This window comes from Pleurodeles waltl, chromosome 10 (genome assembly GCF_031143425.1).
Source record: "Pleurodeles waltl isolate 20211129_DDA chromosome 10, aPleWal1.hap1.20221129, whole genome shotgun sequence".
NCBI classification, from domain to species: domain Eukaryota; kingdom Metazoa; phylum Chordata; class Amphibia; order Caudata; family Salamandridae; genus Pleurodeles; species Pleurodeles waltl.
The window spans coordinates 926072969-926087512 of record NC_090449.1 but is presented as its reverse complement, the minus strand read 5'-3'; the positions used below and the strand labels follow the sequence as shown (position 1 = coordinate 926087512).

The window sequence follows — 14544 nt, the reverse complement described above, 5'->3', positions numbered from 1 at the left end:
AAGAAACGTAATCCAATCAAGGCTTTAATAATTTACACATTCTAACGTTACGGTGCAAAGTAATAACGAGAACAATTGTGCAAACGATATCTCATACATTTAGATTCAGCAAAGGAAAGACATTGACTGTTACTCCCTATAGTGAACTTTCATTAGTGAGGATCCTTATCTAACATCAGATTAGCATTAGCATGTGGGGCTTCATGTAACAAAATTTAGTGAACCCAAATTTGGAAAACATCTAACTATGGCTCTATCAAAATAGTGCGGTTGGTACCTAGAAAGAAAAAGCAAATAAGCATAGCAAAACACATGCATAACAATATACCTCTCCTCAATTGGATCAGAAAGCTCAGATATTCTTTGTCATCAGGACATCAGTTCAGTCAGCAAGGCATCAGGATTCAGCACCAAAGTTCAGAACACGCAAAATCTTTAAGCATTAAAGTTAAGCACGTCTCTTCTCAAGATGCAAATTGAACAAAAAGCAGTGTCTTCTCCCAGTGCAGTCTGGCTTAGTTAGATTTTCTAAAACTACTCCCAAGTCCCTATTGGTCAAGAGATTGCATGTTCACACTTTGACCAATAAGACAAAAACCTTACATCTACAGTTTCTTCTAGTACACGATTCACATGTCGCTGATTGGCTTCTTTTGTAAGGTCCTCATCATCCGGCTCAACAGGTAACAATATTGTTGCAGGTTATACTCCAGTCATTGTCTTCTTTTTTTTCACCTGAGAAAGTCATACTTACGCACATTACAATGTTAAGTTTAGCAAGAACAGCATCTTCTAGCACGTGGTTCTCCTGAGAAAGACTTTTAGCTACAAGCACATTTGGTCAGCATGGTGGTAAATCACAATTTAATTCTCTAAGCAAACATTTTATTAATCGGTTTAGAAATACAGCTTGACATGAGGCCGTGCAACTAGGCCAAGACCTCAGCTAAGTTAAGACCTACAATTAATAAAGCTAATACATAATGCATAACTCTCAATATGATGTACTATTACATTAATCAAACATAAGCTATATATTTCATATTAATAAGTCATTAATAAGTATACTTTGCGAACATTGGTGGCCACTCATGTGGACACATTTTCAAATGTGTGAATTACTTTTGTAAGCTATTACATTATCTACACAAATCCATTACTCAGAATACATTAATATTCATTAATATTTTTATTAAAACATCTGCTCCAGAAGTAATAACATGCCCTTGATTTTCCGTCGGGGGACTGCCATATGATTTCACTCTGGTTGCAAAAGGAAAATGTGAAATCATTCCTGACACACAAGGAGGAAGCTCCATGTGCATTAGGGACATTTTACATTTTTCTGTTGCATTTCAACGGCAACCCCTTGGTGGGTGGGGAGGGTCTTGTTGCCAAGAAGGAAAGGAGAATGCAGGAGGATCAAAAAACACAGTGTACAGTTCAGCATTCAACACTGATTAAAGTGCATCAACTGATGACGTTTTGCTAAGGAGTACCCTCCCAGACAGTCCAAGATCTCTAGAAATAGTAGGCAGCCTTCTGCTGTGGTTGGTGGAGGCAAGTGCCCTGTGAGCTGGTGTCACTCCTCAAACTTAAATGAGCTGCTAAGCACTTTGTGACAGAGGTGAATCTATCTGGTTTAAATCTATCAATTTGAGACATCAAGAAATTGGTTTCTGACACATATAATACATTTGTGCTACAACTGCCAAACTTGTGACAAACATTAATCAATGTGTAAACTGTGTTACCTCATTTACAATGCACACATCAAATTATCAGTGAACTACTTCTTCAGATTTACAGAGGGGCATATTAGTGCCAATGAATCAAAATAAATTGCTAGCTCCTCCACATAACTGTCCCCGTGTAATATACATAGCTAATTATGGATTGTATTAGCCTTTAAGGACACATTTTCAAGGTCACCGTTTTAAACCTTTGATAATGATTTACTTATAAGGCATATTGTGCTTTCTTGTTGTCTGTAGATTGTAGATTTTCCCACAGACAAATACCAAGATATTTTTGCTTGTTATGTCAAAAACATGCCCATCAATCATTCTAAAGTATGAATGATATGCAACTGAAACTTTCACAAGGTTGGCAGCATTCGTTTTCCAAATCTAGTCTGTGAGAGAGAGTAATATATCTCTGACTGGAGTGAATTCAAAGATGTGTAAGATGAAATACTTTATTTAATACAGGAGTGATTCATACTGTTCATGAGATAAATACAGTATTGATGAGCGAGCACGCCATTTATAAAATTAAGATATTTTAGGTAAGATTTTATAGTGTCTAGTAAAACAAGTAATTTTAGAGCACTTATATTATGACCAGCGCTAAAGTTATATAAGCCGTTGGGAATACTATTTTTTGTGTGATTATGGATTCGCTCCACATGCCATACAAGCCACCAACTTCGACGGAGTTTGCAAAATGACAACACAAACTGTTTCCAGCTTAAACGCATGAATAATTGCTGTGGATGTTGCACACGGGCGCCAATGATTTGCAAAGTTATCTTTTCACCAGATAATTGCTATATTCAGGACTTAAATAGGTGGACATTGTGCCCAAATTATGTTAATTTTTTCAGTTGAAGATTTGAGGGAAGGGCCTTATTTAGGTGCAGGAAAAAAAAGCAAAACATACTAAACAATAATTTGAATAAGCTAAAAAGCGTGATTTCTTATTTGCTACGAAAATATATTGATCTCTAATCATTCAGATTCATGTTTCCATCTCAATCTTTTCAAAGCAGTAGTTATTTATGTAGAGCACCTAAAAGTTAGAAGAGTTCAATTCGATTTGCATTTTAGGATTCTAGTTACATGATAAACGTGTAATATATAATTTGACTCCCATGCTAATTCAGTATTTGGGAGGGGCGTATTCTGGGTGCCCCACTTCTAAATACTGAGTATGTGATAGTTCAGAGCTTTGAGCCTCTAATCTGGTTGCAAAATATTGCAAACATACTCATTCTTGATTTGGGGTGGTAAATCAGTGGTTCCTAACCTTTTGACTTCTGTGGACCCCCACTTTATCGTTACTGGATCCTGGGAACCCCCACTGAATCATTATTGGAGTAACTACTGGTTAGCCAGGGACCCTGGCCTAAACATTATTGATGATTTGAACAGCAAAGCAAGGCACAAAAATACAGAAAAAAGCATTCATCAAACACATACACAAATGGTAACACATTTTAGTTAATTTGCAAAAAAATATAAATAATAAAATAAAATATGAATTTTAATATGAAGTTAGGAGCTTTGCTAAATTCAATTGAAGCCATAAATCATCCAAACTAGTTTCTGTTTGATGCGCCTGCACTGCTCCCAATAATCAATCGGAGGATACAAATTAAATTGTTAACCTCCAATTTCAAATTCTTTGACATTTAAAGTTTGCTTTAAATTTTTCAGTTGTACATTTAGCCACTTTAATTATATACACTTTATTAATCTGTTAATATTATTTAATTTTCTAAGTAGCCTTAAACCTCTTGAGGAGGCTTCGCAAACCACAAAGGTCCCCGGATCACAGGTTGGGATCCATTTGCAAAAAGGAAGGGTCCCTTTGGGACCCCTTCCTCTTTATGAATGTAATAAAAAAGTTTGTTGACAAGCAGGGCAATAGCCCCAAACTCTCATACAAACTTAAAAAGAGGAAAGATTTTTTTTCTCAAACACAGCTCTGATTCCTTTGAGGAAAAAGGTTTTTAAAATAATGTATATTTTAAATTGTTTAATTAAACGTGATCACAGACATGATGGTCTGTTGAGCCTAGCAGACCACCATCGCTGTGATGGCCACCGGTTGGTGTGAGTTACACTATGTTACCTACCTTAGCAATAGTCATGATTTAGATTGGATTATGACACACTCTGAATCAGCATCTAACAAACATACCGATCAGTACATAGGTCAGGTTGTAAAAGTCTATACTGGCTTCAAAAGTGCTGGTTTGCTATTACAACCAGTTGGTTGCAGCCAGTATCTAGTACACCTGGCCCTTGTAACAGTGGAAAATGCATTGTATTACATTGTAAAGCCATTTTTCCGCAATACGGAGTCAGGGTCCTAGGCAGGAACACAGGTGCTGTCAGGAAGTGGAAGTGGGGGTCATTGAGAAGACAATGAAGGCTCCCAAAGTCATGACTTCAGTGGCATTCACAAATGTTCCCAATGGTTTAACTCCCTATTTACACCGCTAAAGAACAGTGCATAAAAGTGTAAAGACTTTGGTGTTTGTTTTTAATACTTTCATGCTGCACAAAGCTTCATAAAATGCAAAGCATGGAATGTTTTGAAGTTCAAAACAAATAGGGCAAGAAATAAAGCAGATAAAGAAGAATCATTTTTGGCATTACAAAATAGGGAGAATAGGTTCTACCATTACTCAGGGCCATAAGTAAAAGGAGTCAAACTGCATATGCTTGGTAGCTGTGCAATGGTTATTCCATGCTATCAGAAGTATCATGTCACTTGGAGCTGGACTTCCAGTGTTGGAACAATGCTTGTATATGATTGCCATGCAGCTGCATTTTACTAAGGGCTACCCAATGTGTTAGTGAGCAAACCCCTACACAGCAGCCTGAATTTGCTGTTGGTCCATGGACCATGACAAGCACACTAAACAATACCCTGCTACCAGATATTCCACCCTTGATAGGTGGGATATCCAGTTGCAAGAAATCAATTAGTGTTTAGTTTTAGTCATGCAACAAATAAAGTTCCAGGGTCTGGCAGGAGACATGGCAAGCTTTAAATTCACTTGGGACAAAGCCAAGAGTTCAGTATCTGGGGGCACCTTTTGTGGGTCAGGACTCACTCCAGCAGAGGTCAGCATCAGGGTCCTGGCAGGTCCAATTGATATTGGTCAGCTGGGCAGTTGCACGAAAGCTTGATGTGTCCAGGTAGAGCAAACAGGAGTTCAGTCAACCCGTGACTGTTGTCACTTTTGAGATACTTGGTCCAAGGCAAGCAGGTCCATTCTTTCTTCAGGATTCAGCTCACAGAACAGTCCTTCTTTTGAATCTACGAATGTCCAGATGTGTTCCAAGGGTGCCACTTTTATACGCAGTGTTAGCCTGTGTGTGGGGGCACCTTCTTTGTCTTTAGCCTAAGCTGGTTCTGGCCCGTTCTTCCCTTTCCCTGGGTTTGGCTGCAGTCTATCTAGGGTAAGAAAGTGCAGGCAGGCCTAGCTGTGAGCTGCATTTGCCAGAGCAGGCAGCTTCAAAAGCCAGGAAGAGGGAACCACAGCCCTTAGGCTACTCTTTGGAACACAGGAAGGGTTGATTACAATGCCCTGGCTATCCTGCTCAGGAGAGGAACATTGTTTCACACTCCCAGGCCCTTTTGTCCCCTGTCTGAAAGGAATACACCTCAGGGCACAGAAGCGCAAATAACAATTGACCCTGGACAGAAAAACACATTTGGTTTTGGCAGAAAAATGCCAACTTTCTAAAAGTGACAGTTTGAAAATAGCAACTTAAAATCCAACTTTACCATTAAAGTGGAGGTCAAATTACAATTCAAATGAGTGGAAGAGAGGCAAGATGGCGATTATGTAATATGCCTGGAGCAAAGCTCTCACCCCAACTTCCTGCTTCATTAAACTGACCTCTATTCAACCTGTCAAACAGTCCAGTGAGAACGAGGGGAAGAATTAAGGTGTGGGAAACGAAATAAGAAGCATATGAAGCATATGAAGCAGGGAATAGAGATGCCCATATTCTTCTGTTGGAGACCCCCCTCCAGCAGAGTACTCACTGATCATTACAGGCAGCGTGTGAAGCTTTGAATCAGGCCATGCTAGTAGGTCAAGCAGATCTGGCAGTTTTCCCTGGCCCGCGGACTGCCTGGTTCTTTCTGTGGGTGGCTTACACATTTAGTGGTGCTAGACCCTTATGGCCTTGCAGACGGAGTATGCAACCCAAAGCGTCAAAGATGCAGCGTGAAAGAGAAGACAGGTGGTACAGTACAGGTGTAACGCGCTTGAAGATGGATCGAAGCAGCCTGTGGGCTAGAAAGCCCAAAGTGAAACTCCCCAGAAAGGAGGAGGCTCTGATAGGAGTGCAGGTGCATGGGAAGGTACCTAATGAGGACGACTCGCAGCCTGGGCAGTCATCCCAGCAAAGCCAGCAATCACAGCATTCTATTTTGGATTTCTTCCCAGTTACTGTAGCCATTGGGCAGAATCATGTAGACTCTGGAAAAGCCAGTGTTGGTGGAAGAGGTCGAAAAGACAGCCATGGAAAAGCAGGGGAGGTACTAGATAATGACCCCCCACAATGGTGGTGGACAGGACAGACAAAAGTAGCCAGCCGCAGCATCCCAAAGCCAGTAAGGAGCCTCAGGGAGTACAGAAGGGCATGTTGGAGGGAGTGCCGGTAGTAACAACTACAAAGACCAGAGTGGTGGCTGCTATACAGACAAAAGTGTCTAATTGTAATATTGTAACAAATTCTAGTCTGGCTAAGCCTGAATCGGTGATGCCTCTGAAGAAGGCTGGGCAAGAACTTGGAAAGTAAGTCATGGGGGCATGTCTGTCTAGGATTATTTCTTATGCTATTTCCAACGTCAAGTGGCCAGAGGGTCAGGCTTCACAATTGCTTTCGAAGGCACTGAGACAAGCACTTTCTACTCCCATGCAAAGCAAATTGGGTCATGAGAAAGGTCTGGTCTCCTGTCAGGATATTACCAGAGGCTCTCCCAAACATACAGACAAGTTATTCTCTCTAATGGATGACCCCAATTATTCCAGCACAGATCCTAGTGACTTGGATATTAACATGCTCTCAATATCCTCAGGGGTTTTGGAGGTTTCAGAAATGAGTTCAAGAAATATAGAGGACAAACCATCTCTGTAAACCAAAAGCAACCCTGGGGGAAGAAAACACAGGAGTAAACTCAAAATAGTTTAATGAAGTGCAGATCAGATCCCCAGTAGCCAGAACACTGAAATTGGACTACTCCGCTACAACCTATCCAGATGACTCCCTGCAGCCAGGAAATGTAACTACTTAGAATGAGGATCAAAGGCCTCCGCGGTCAGGAGGAGCCCATGCTTAGTCTCATATACAGCTCTATAAAACAGTTGCAGGAAGAGACTAGCAATAAAAGTCACAGGGTTCACCTAGACAACAAAAAAGTCCAGGGGGCTATCAGAAAGGTCAACAGAACTTGTGTGGAAATTGGATCCCTGATATCAGCGATGGAAGATTGCACAGTAGGGGCTCTTCAAGGTGAAACCAAATCGCAGCGATCCCAGATGTCTGACCTTCTGTGGAATATGAAAGATTTTGAAAACCGGCAACGCATAAACAGTCTGAGATTTTTGGGCCTGGCAGAAGGAATAGAGAGCAGTGACAGCAGAACAATTATGGTAAACATCTTGAAGGGAGCTTTTCCCGAACTGCCTGCTTGGAACTGGGACCTGGAAGTTCAGCGGGTGCACCGGTTTCCACTAATGCTAATAAAGCTGCATAATGGGAAAGCTGATAGACCCAGGGCCATTCTAGTTTGCTTTAGGAATTTGCTGCTGCACCAAGCAATTTTTGAAAAAGCACAACCTGACGCCAGTGGAATTATGATGGACAAACTTTCTTTGCCCGTCTGAGCTTTTGCCACACCATACTGGAGCGAAGGTGGTGGCTTAGACAGCTCATTAAACCCTTTCAGGATTTGGGAGGCAAAGTCTTTTTGTTAAACCCATCTTGCTTAAAAGTTAATTTTAAAGGCAAATCATGAACATTTTTGTCTGAGATAAAAGCTACAGAGTACATGAAAGAGATATCTGCTGAGGCAGGGAAAGTCTCCTAGGTCTCCCAGATGTATTAAAGGAAAGATGCATTGCTGCAGCAAATGCATGGGGATAAAGTGATCAGGGTGAGGGGAAGCAGGATGGGGTTGTTGGTTGCTGGCATCATATTTAATGTTGAGGGCACAGTTACGGGGATGTGCTGGGCTTCACTGTGTGGTATTAATTTATTTTGGTATTTTACAAGCTGAGGGTGGGAGCACATGAAGGGCGGCATCAGTGGCCATCACCCAGGCTCTGAGGGTCTGATTGCTTCTAGATGGTGGTGAGGGGAGGTAGGGATGGGCGGATCAGGATGGGGGGTCAGTGGGTCAGAGGAGGTGTGAGTTTGGATGGTTGGCTGGGTGGGTGGTCTGGAGCTGGGATTTTGCGGTTGGGCAGGGATGTAGATGGGGTGAGCAGGGGGCAGCACTTTGGGAGAAATACTAGAACTACAAAGACCAGGGCTGAGTGTTGTGAAAGACTAGACAACCAAGTAAAACTCAAGGGTTTCACAATGCAGGACTGGTTCAGGGTTATCGCTTTCCCAAAAAAGACAAACCCTTAGATGGCCCAGGATCACACAGGCATATAACGCTTATTATTAACAATAAAAAATGTACTCCAACATTTTAACTACAGGGGTTAGCTCAGTTATGAGCAAATTATTCTCCCCATGGAAACATGGGTTTATCCCTGGAAGGGGCACTATAGATCATACTTGCCGTGTTGTAGCTCTTTTCGACTTAGCAATGGTTTCATGGAACCCCATAGTTTTAATTCTGCTATATGCAGAAACACATTTGACAGGGGTTCTTAGGTCCATCTATGGCATGTCATGAGTTTGTATGTTATTGGGCCAGGCTATATTAATGCACTGAGAGCATTGTATCAAAATCCTAGAGCTAGAATACATCTGCGAGGGGGGCAGTCAGATGTGATTCAAATCCAGAGAAGGGCAAGGCAGGGGTATCCCTGCTCCCCTCTATTATTTGTGCTCTATATTGACCCCTTCATTCAGAAACTGGAGCTGACCCCTATGACTGTTCTTATGAAGTACCAAGGTTGGGATACCAAAGTGCTTGCTTACATGGATGAGGTGGCCATAGTGACATCTTGGCCAGTGGAGGCATTAGTAAAATAGAGTGAATAGCACTGATGTTTGGGTGGTTTCTGGTTATTCACTTAATCAAAGTAAACCTCAGGTAGTCATCAACTGCCATACAGGATTTATCAATAGTAGGGTGGTGGAGAAGGCTGTGTATTTAGGTGTCACTATAACAGCTGAACTGGACCAGTTGGTCGACCTCAATCTAGCTCCAGTTGTGGCGCAAGCAGACAAAGATTTGCACAGACTGGACAATCTGCCTCTATCTATAATGGGTCTTTGAAATATCATTAAGATGATCCTCTTGCCAAAAAAATATTGTATTTTGTTTGGGCTTTCCCTCTTGAATTCAATAACTGCTGGTTGAAATCCATGAATAAAATGATCATATGGTATATCTAGGCCTACTCCAAGACTAGAAGGGCACTTTAATATTTAACCCTACTCAGAGTTAGAGGTGGCTGGGCTGTACCCGATCTAAAACGTTATTATTGGGCAGCCGCTCTTCAATATATGGGTTCACTTTTTAGGGATCAGGAGGCCAGAATCCCATCTATATATGAGTTCTTGCTGGGGAAGAAGAAACAAATAGAGCCCAGCTACTTTAGAAAAGTTTGGTTTATAACGATATATATGAGTGCTACAAGGTCTGGGCTCCGCTTCACAAAAAACTGGGGCTGGGGTGTATTCACCATTACATTCTGCTACAATGAAACACACTCCTACCACATATTTCTCAGGGCTCTATATTACTGACTGGATGTCCTATAGAATTTAGAGGCTGGAGGATTTTTTTTGTGCTTGGCGGAATAGTTTAATTTGAAGAGCTGCGGGACAGGTTTCAGATATGCCAGAAAGATTTCTTTTAAGCATTTACAAGGATTTTCTAAGTAGTAAATGGGGGGATGTCTGAGGTTTCCTGAATACAGAGTTGCTAGAACATCTAGTTGGGAGGGAATCATGGTCCATTAGTCAACTCTACAGTGACTTAAACACTCTCACTGTGGATGATCTGGGAAAGCATGCCGCAAAATGGCAGAATAAGCTGGGGGTGACAGAGCACTCTGTTCTGGAATCACTAGAGCTGGTATGAACTATTTTATTTTCAGCTAAACTGCAAGCACAGCACTACAAGACTATTTTTGACTTGTACTATACCCCCCTGAAAAATAGCTAGCTGGTCAAGGGACTGTATTCATCACATGTCCCCGCTGCCAATACCCTGAGGCTGATGCCATTCGTATGTTTGGTAGCTGTTGAAGTCTTGAACCACTGTGGGGAGAGGTCGCAAAATGTTTTCATTCATGCCTTGGCCTTAATATTGAATTGACCCCTCAACTTATTCTGATGGAAGTACATAATGAATTGATTCCGAGTGCCACCCTATAGTTTGTATTTATTGCTATGGCAGTAGCACGCCTATGCATAGTGTCACTCTGGCTGGATAAAGATCCTCCATCCTTTCAGCACCGGCTTGCTCGGCTACTAGGTCATTTTAATCTGGAAAGGGCTCTATTTGATAGAAAAGGCAAAAAAGCCATCAGGAAGGGAAAGGCGAGTGGGTACTGCTTTTGGATTGGCATAGGAGCTTGCCTTCCTGACTTCTTTTGCCAGAAACCTGTGATGGTTTTGATTTCATAATGGTGGGAGGGGGATCACTTGTTAAAAACGTTGAAGAAGCTGCTTCTCAATGTTTAGAATCTAGACCCTTGTCTTTCTCTTGCATGACCGGCATTTTAGATACCGATGCAATTGAAATTCTTTATCCTTGCAAATGTAAGGATTTAACATTATTGCTGCATGTTTCCAACTGCATCTTTTGTATGCTGTCTTAAACCTGGCTATTATTGATCTATGATCTGTTTTCCTGAAGCGTGTTATTTTGTGTGACCTCTCCTAACGTGCTGCTTTTACTTATTTTTTTTTTAAATCTAAATAAAAAATTTTTTTTTTAAATCAAATGAATGGAAGACAAATTCTTGAATCTGCTCCCAAACTGAAGCTATTGCTTATTATTTGTAATATGGTAACCCTATGTTAGTCTATGGGAGAGTTAGACTTGCTACTGTGAAAAATGTTTTTCAGAGTTATTTGCCTGAAAGGACAAGTAAAACCTGTGTACACATGTCCTACTTTTTAAATACCATGTGCCCTGCTATATGACCCTTCTGGGCCTATCTAAGAGGCGACATATGTTTTAAACATGAAGGTTTGTGCCGGGCAAAAGTCTGATTTTGCCAGGTATAAATGCAGTTTAAAAGTAGACTAAAGGCTGCAGTGACAGGCCTGAGATGTTTTATAGCGCTACTTTAGTGGTTTGCACAATGAGCCCTGCAGCCCACTTATATCATTCAATTCACAGGCCCTGGGCTCAATCTACTAGCAACTTATAAGTCAATTAAACATACCAATCTGGTGTATACCAGATGTGCCATGTTCGTTAGGGAGAGCACAAGCACTTTACCACTGGTTAGTGGGAGTGAAATGCGCAGAGTCCTAAAAGCCAACAAAAACAGATTCAGTAAAGAAAAGCAAAAATCTAGGGTGACCCCGCAGTTAGGTCCAGGTCCAACAGTAATGATCAATGCTATTGTAACAAGTGATCTATTTTACTTGTTCTGTTCACTCAATGAGCACTTTTGATTTGGGTGATATCCATGGCAATATACATGTTTTCTCTCAGTGGTGGCAAGAGACCGCTCTGGGGATGAACCTGCTTTCTACAGAAAGGCCTGCTATGTTATATTCTTACCAGGTGATTTCAGATTAATTGCAAAGGTGCACCTGGAAAACAGGCTTTCATCTCTGTCATTCGAAGTCCAACCTTACAAGGGTGATGCTGTTTGGGTTGAATGAGGCATTTATGTGATACCGAATTTCTAGCAGATTTCTCAGAATTTCCTCTTTCTACACCAACGTTGTTATGGGATGAAAATTAACCGTCATAAATCAGTTTTGTATAATTTTCAACTCAAAAGTCAATTTTGCACATTTGTACTGTCATATATTTGTGGATATGCTAATCCATAATTAATACAGAACAGTGGACTCAGAACACTTCTCTATAAATATGAGCAAATTCCAGGATAATGCTTTGCAGTAGGTGGTAATGAGAACAAGCTAGTTCATCTGGTGAGAGAAAGGCATACCACAGACACTTGCAATGGAACAGGTTTTATTGGCCTGTATACTATGTTTTCACCTAGCCTGTTCGGCAATTTTCAACTGATCAGCCAGGATTGTGAAGATTCCATATTCATCAGCATTGGTTGTGTAGTGCACACCACTAGGTAAGGCCTATTATGTATGAGCTGCCCAGCCACACCAATACCCTCCAGACCTACCCTAGCAAGAATGCCACCACTTTCATCCAAAACAAACAAATATCTCTGAGCAACCCTCATGCCAAACTTAGTTCAACTACCTAGGAACAACACCTCTCTGCCTGGCACCCTCTTATGTATCTATTCACTTTCAGAGTGGCATGCATCAGCTCAAGGTTCTATTCACTGTCTCCGCCCTTTAGTGCGTTATGGAGTAGAATATGGGAACAATGGCATATCAACTGTTTTCATGTAATTTCCACAAGATTGAATATGTTATAGTCTGCAAGTATTGCTAGTGATAGTATTTTCAGATTCAGGAGTAACAGAAGGAACTATGCATAGTAGCTTAGTATACAATGAAGGTAATATGCCTACAATCATTGTCCTAGATAGAGTAACAGATAGGCAGTCAGGCAGCAATAATGTACAATCAGCTCAGAGAATTCCTCATCTGTTTGTCTAAATAGGGGATAAAGCCTAGGAGAAGAAGGAAAAATGTGACCAATATGAGCCTTAGCTAACGGGAGAAAGCGAGCACCAGTAAATGAGCTAGTCAAACTCCAGATGAAAAGTGATTTTTAGCCTTTTCTATTACAACTTAGTTTGAATGTACAAAGTTATTCCTTAAACCAGAGACATTCTTGAAAGTTATGCCTTAAACCAGAGACATTCTTGAAAGTGCAGACCCTGACTCAAAAAATGACCCTAGAGCACATGTGCGATCTAGTTTGTGAAAATTGACATTGTAACATGTTTAGGTCCTATGTGCTTCACGCATGTGACAAACAAGGCATTGAAAAATAATTTCTAATTCAAAGTCCACACTAGAATACGAACTCAGTGCCAGTCAATGTTGGTTTGCTTAGAGAACTGTTTCATGGTGAGAGTTGGCCCTGGGATTTTGAATCGCAAAAGGCAGTCTGGCATGTGATTTGTGCAAATGGAACATTATTACTATTGCAACAAACAAATCAAAGGTTATAAGGTATTTTAAGAGGAGGAAAAAGTTTGCAATCAGCTGTTCGTCCTTGCTCATACCCTAGTCTTATCCTGAAGTAAGCCTCAAATTTGGCATATATAAGTAAGATGATTATGAACTTATTGGAAAACAAATTATATTAAATAAATGTAGTGAACTGAAAAACTTTGTTTAGAATAATAACATTTTATGATTGTTAGATAGGACAGTGAGTTTAGGTGCCTGGTGATGAGATCTGACTACGTCAACTATGCCACTGTTTCATATTCCAGTACCTTTAATTCAGCTTTTCATTCTAATTTAATATCATTGAACTGGGAAATAGTACCACTTGTTATTTGCTGTGCTTTGAAGTGATACAACTGTGGAGGCATGGTCTTAGTGCAAGAACAAGGCTTTACTATTTGAAGCACGCTATGACTTACACAAAAGTGTACTTGGTCCTTTGACGATGAGTAATGTGGCCATAGGTTGATCAATAATTCTAAAGTACATCATTTTCTTTTGGCATCTGTTTTTGTAGACTTTGGGGGTCATTCTGACCCTGGCGGTCTTTGACCGCCAGGGCGGAGGACCGCGGGAGCACCGCCGACAGGCCGGCGGTGCTCCAATGGGGATTCCGACCGCGGCGGTAAAGCCGCGGTCGGACCGGCACCACTGGCGGGGTCCCGCCAGTGTACCGCGGCCCCATTGAATCCTCCGCGGCGGCGCAGCTTGCTGCACCGCCGCGGGGATTCCGACCCCCCCTACCGCCATCCAGATCCCAGCGGTCGGACCGCCGAGATCCGGATGGCGGTAGGGGGGGTCGCGGGGCCCCTGGGGGCCCCTGCAGTGCCCATGCCACTGGCATGGGCATTGCAGGGGCCCCCGTAAGAGGGCCCCTACATGTATTTCACTGTCTGCTGCGCAGACAGTGAAATACGCGACGGGTGCAACTGCACCCGTCGCACAGCTTCCACTCCGCCGGCTCGATTCTGAGCCGGCTTCATCGTGGAAGCCTCTTTCCCGCTGGGCTGGCTGGCGGTCTGAAGGCGACCGCCCGCCAGCCCAGCGGGAAAGTCAGAATTACCGCCGCGGTCTTTCGACCGCGGAACGGTAACCTGACGGCGGGACTTTGGCGGGCGGCCTCCGCCGCCCGCCAAGGTCAGAATGAGGGCCTTTGTCTCAAAGTAATTGTGAATGGGTATATATCCTTTGTAATTAAAAGGCAAAAGCAGTCACATAGAGCTAGCATTAGGAATGCAATGGGGGATGTTATCTCCAATACCCCACCTAGATGTCCCTCTAAATTGGGGAGTAATTTATTGATTGAGCT

The 14544-nt window shown here is 42.0% G+C and overlaps 1 protein-coding gene across 1 annotated transcript in view; it reads left to right on the top strand.

Annotated features, from left to right (window-relative positions):
• The window catches only part of LOC138262031 (histone deacetylase 9-like), a 1178236-nt gene that overhangs the window by 141059 nt on the left and 1022633 nt on the right, over positions 1–14544 (top strand). The gene's annotated exons all lie outside the window — the stretch shown is intronic.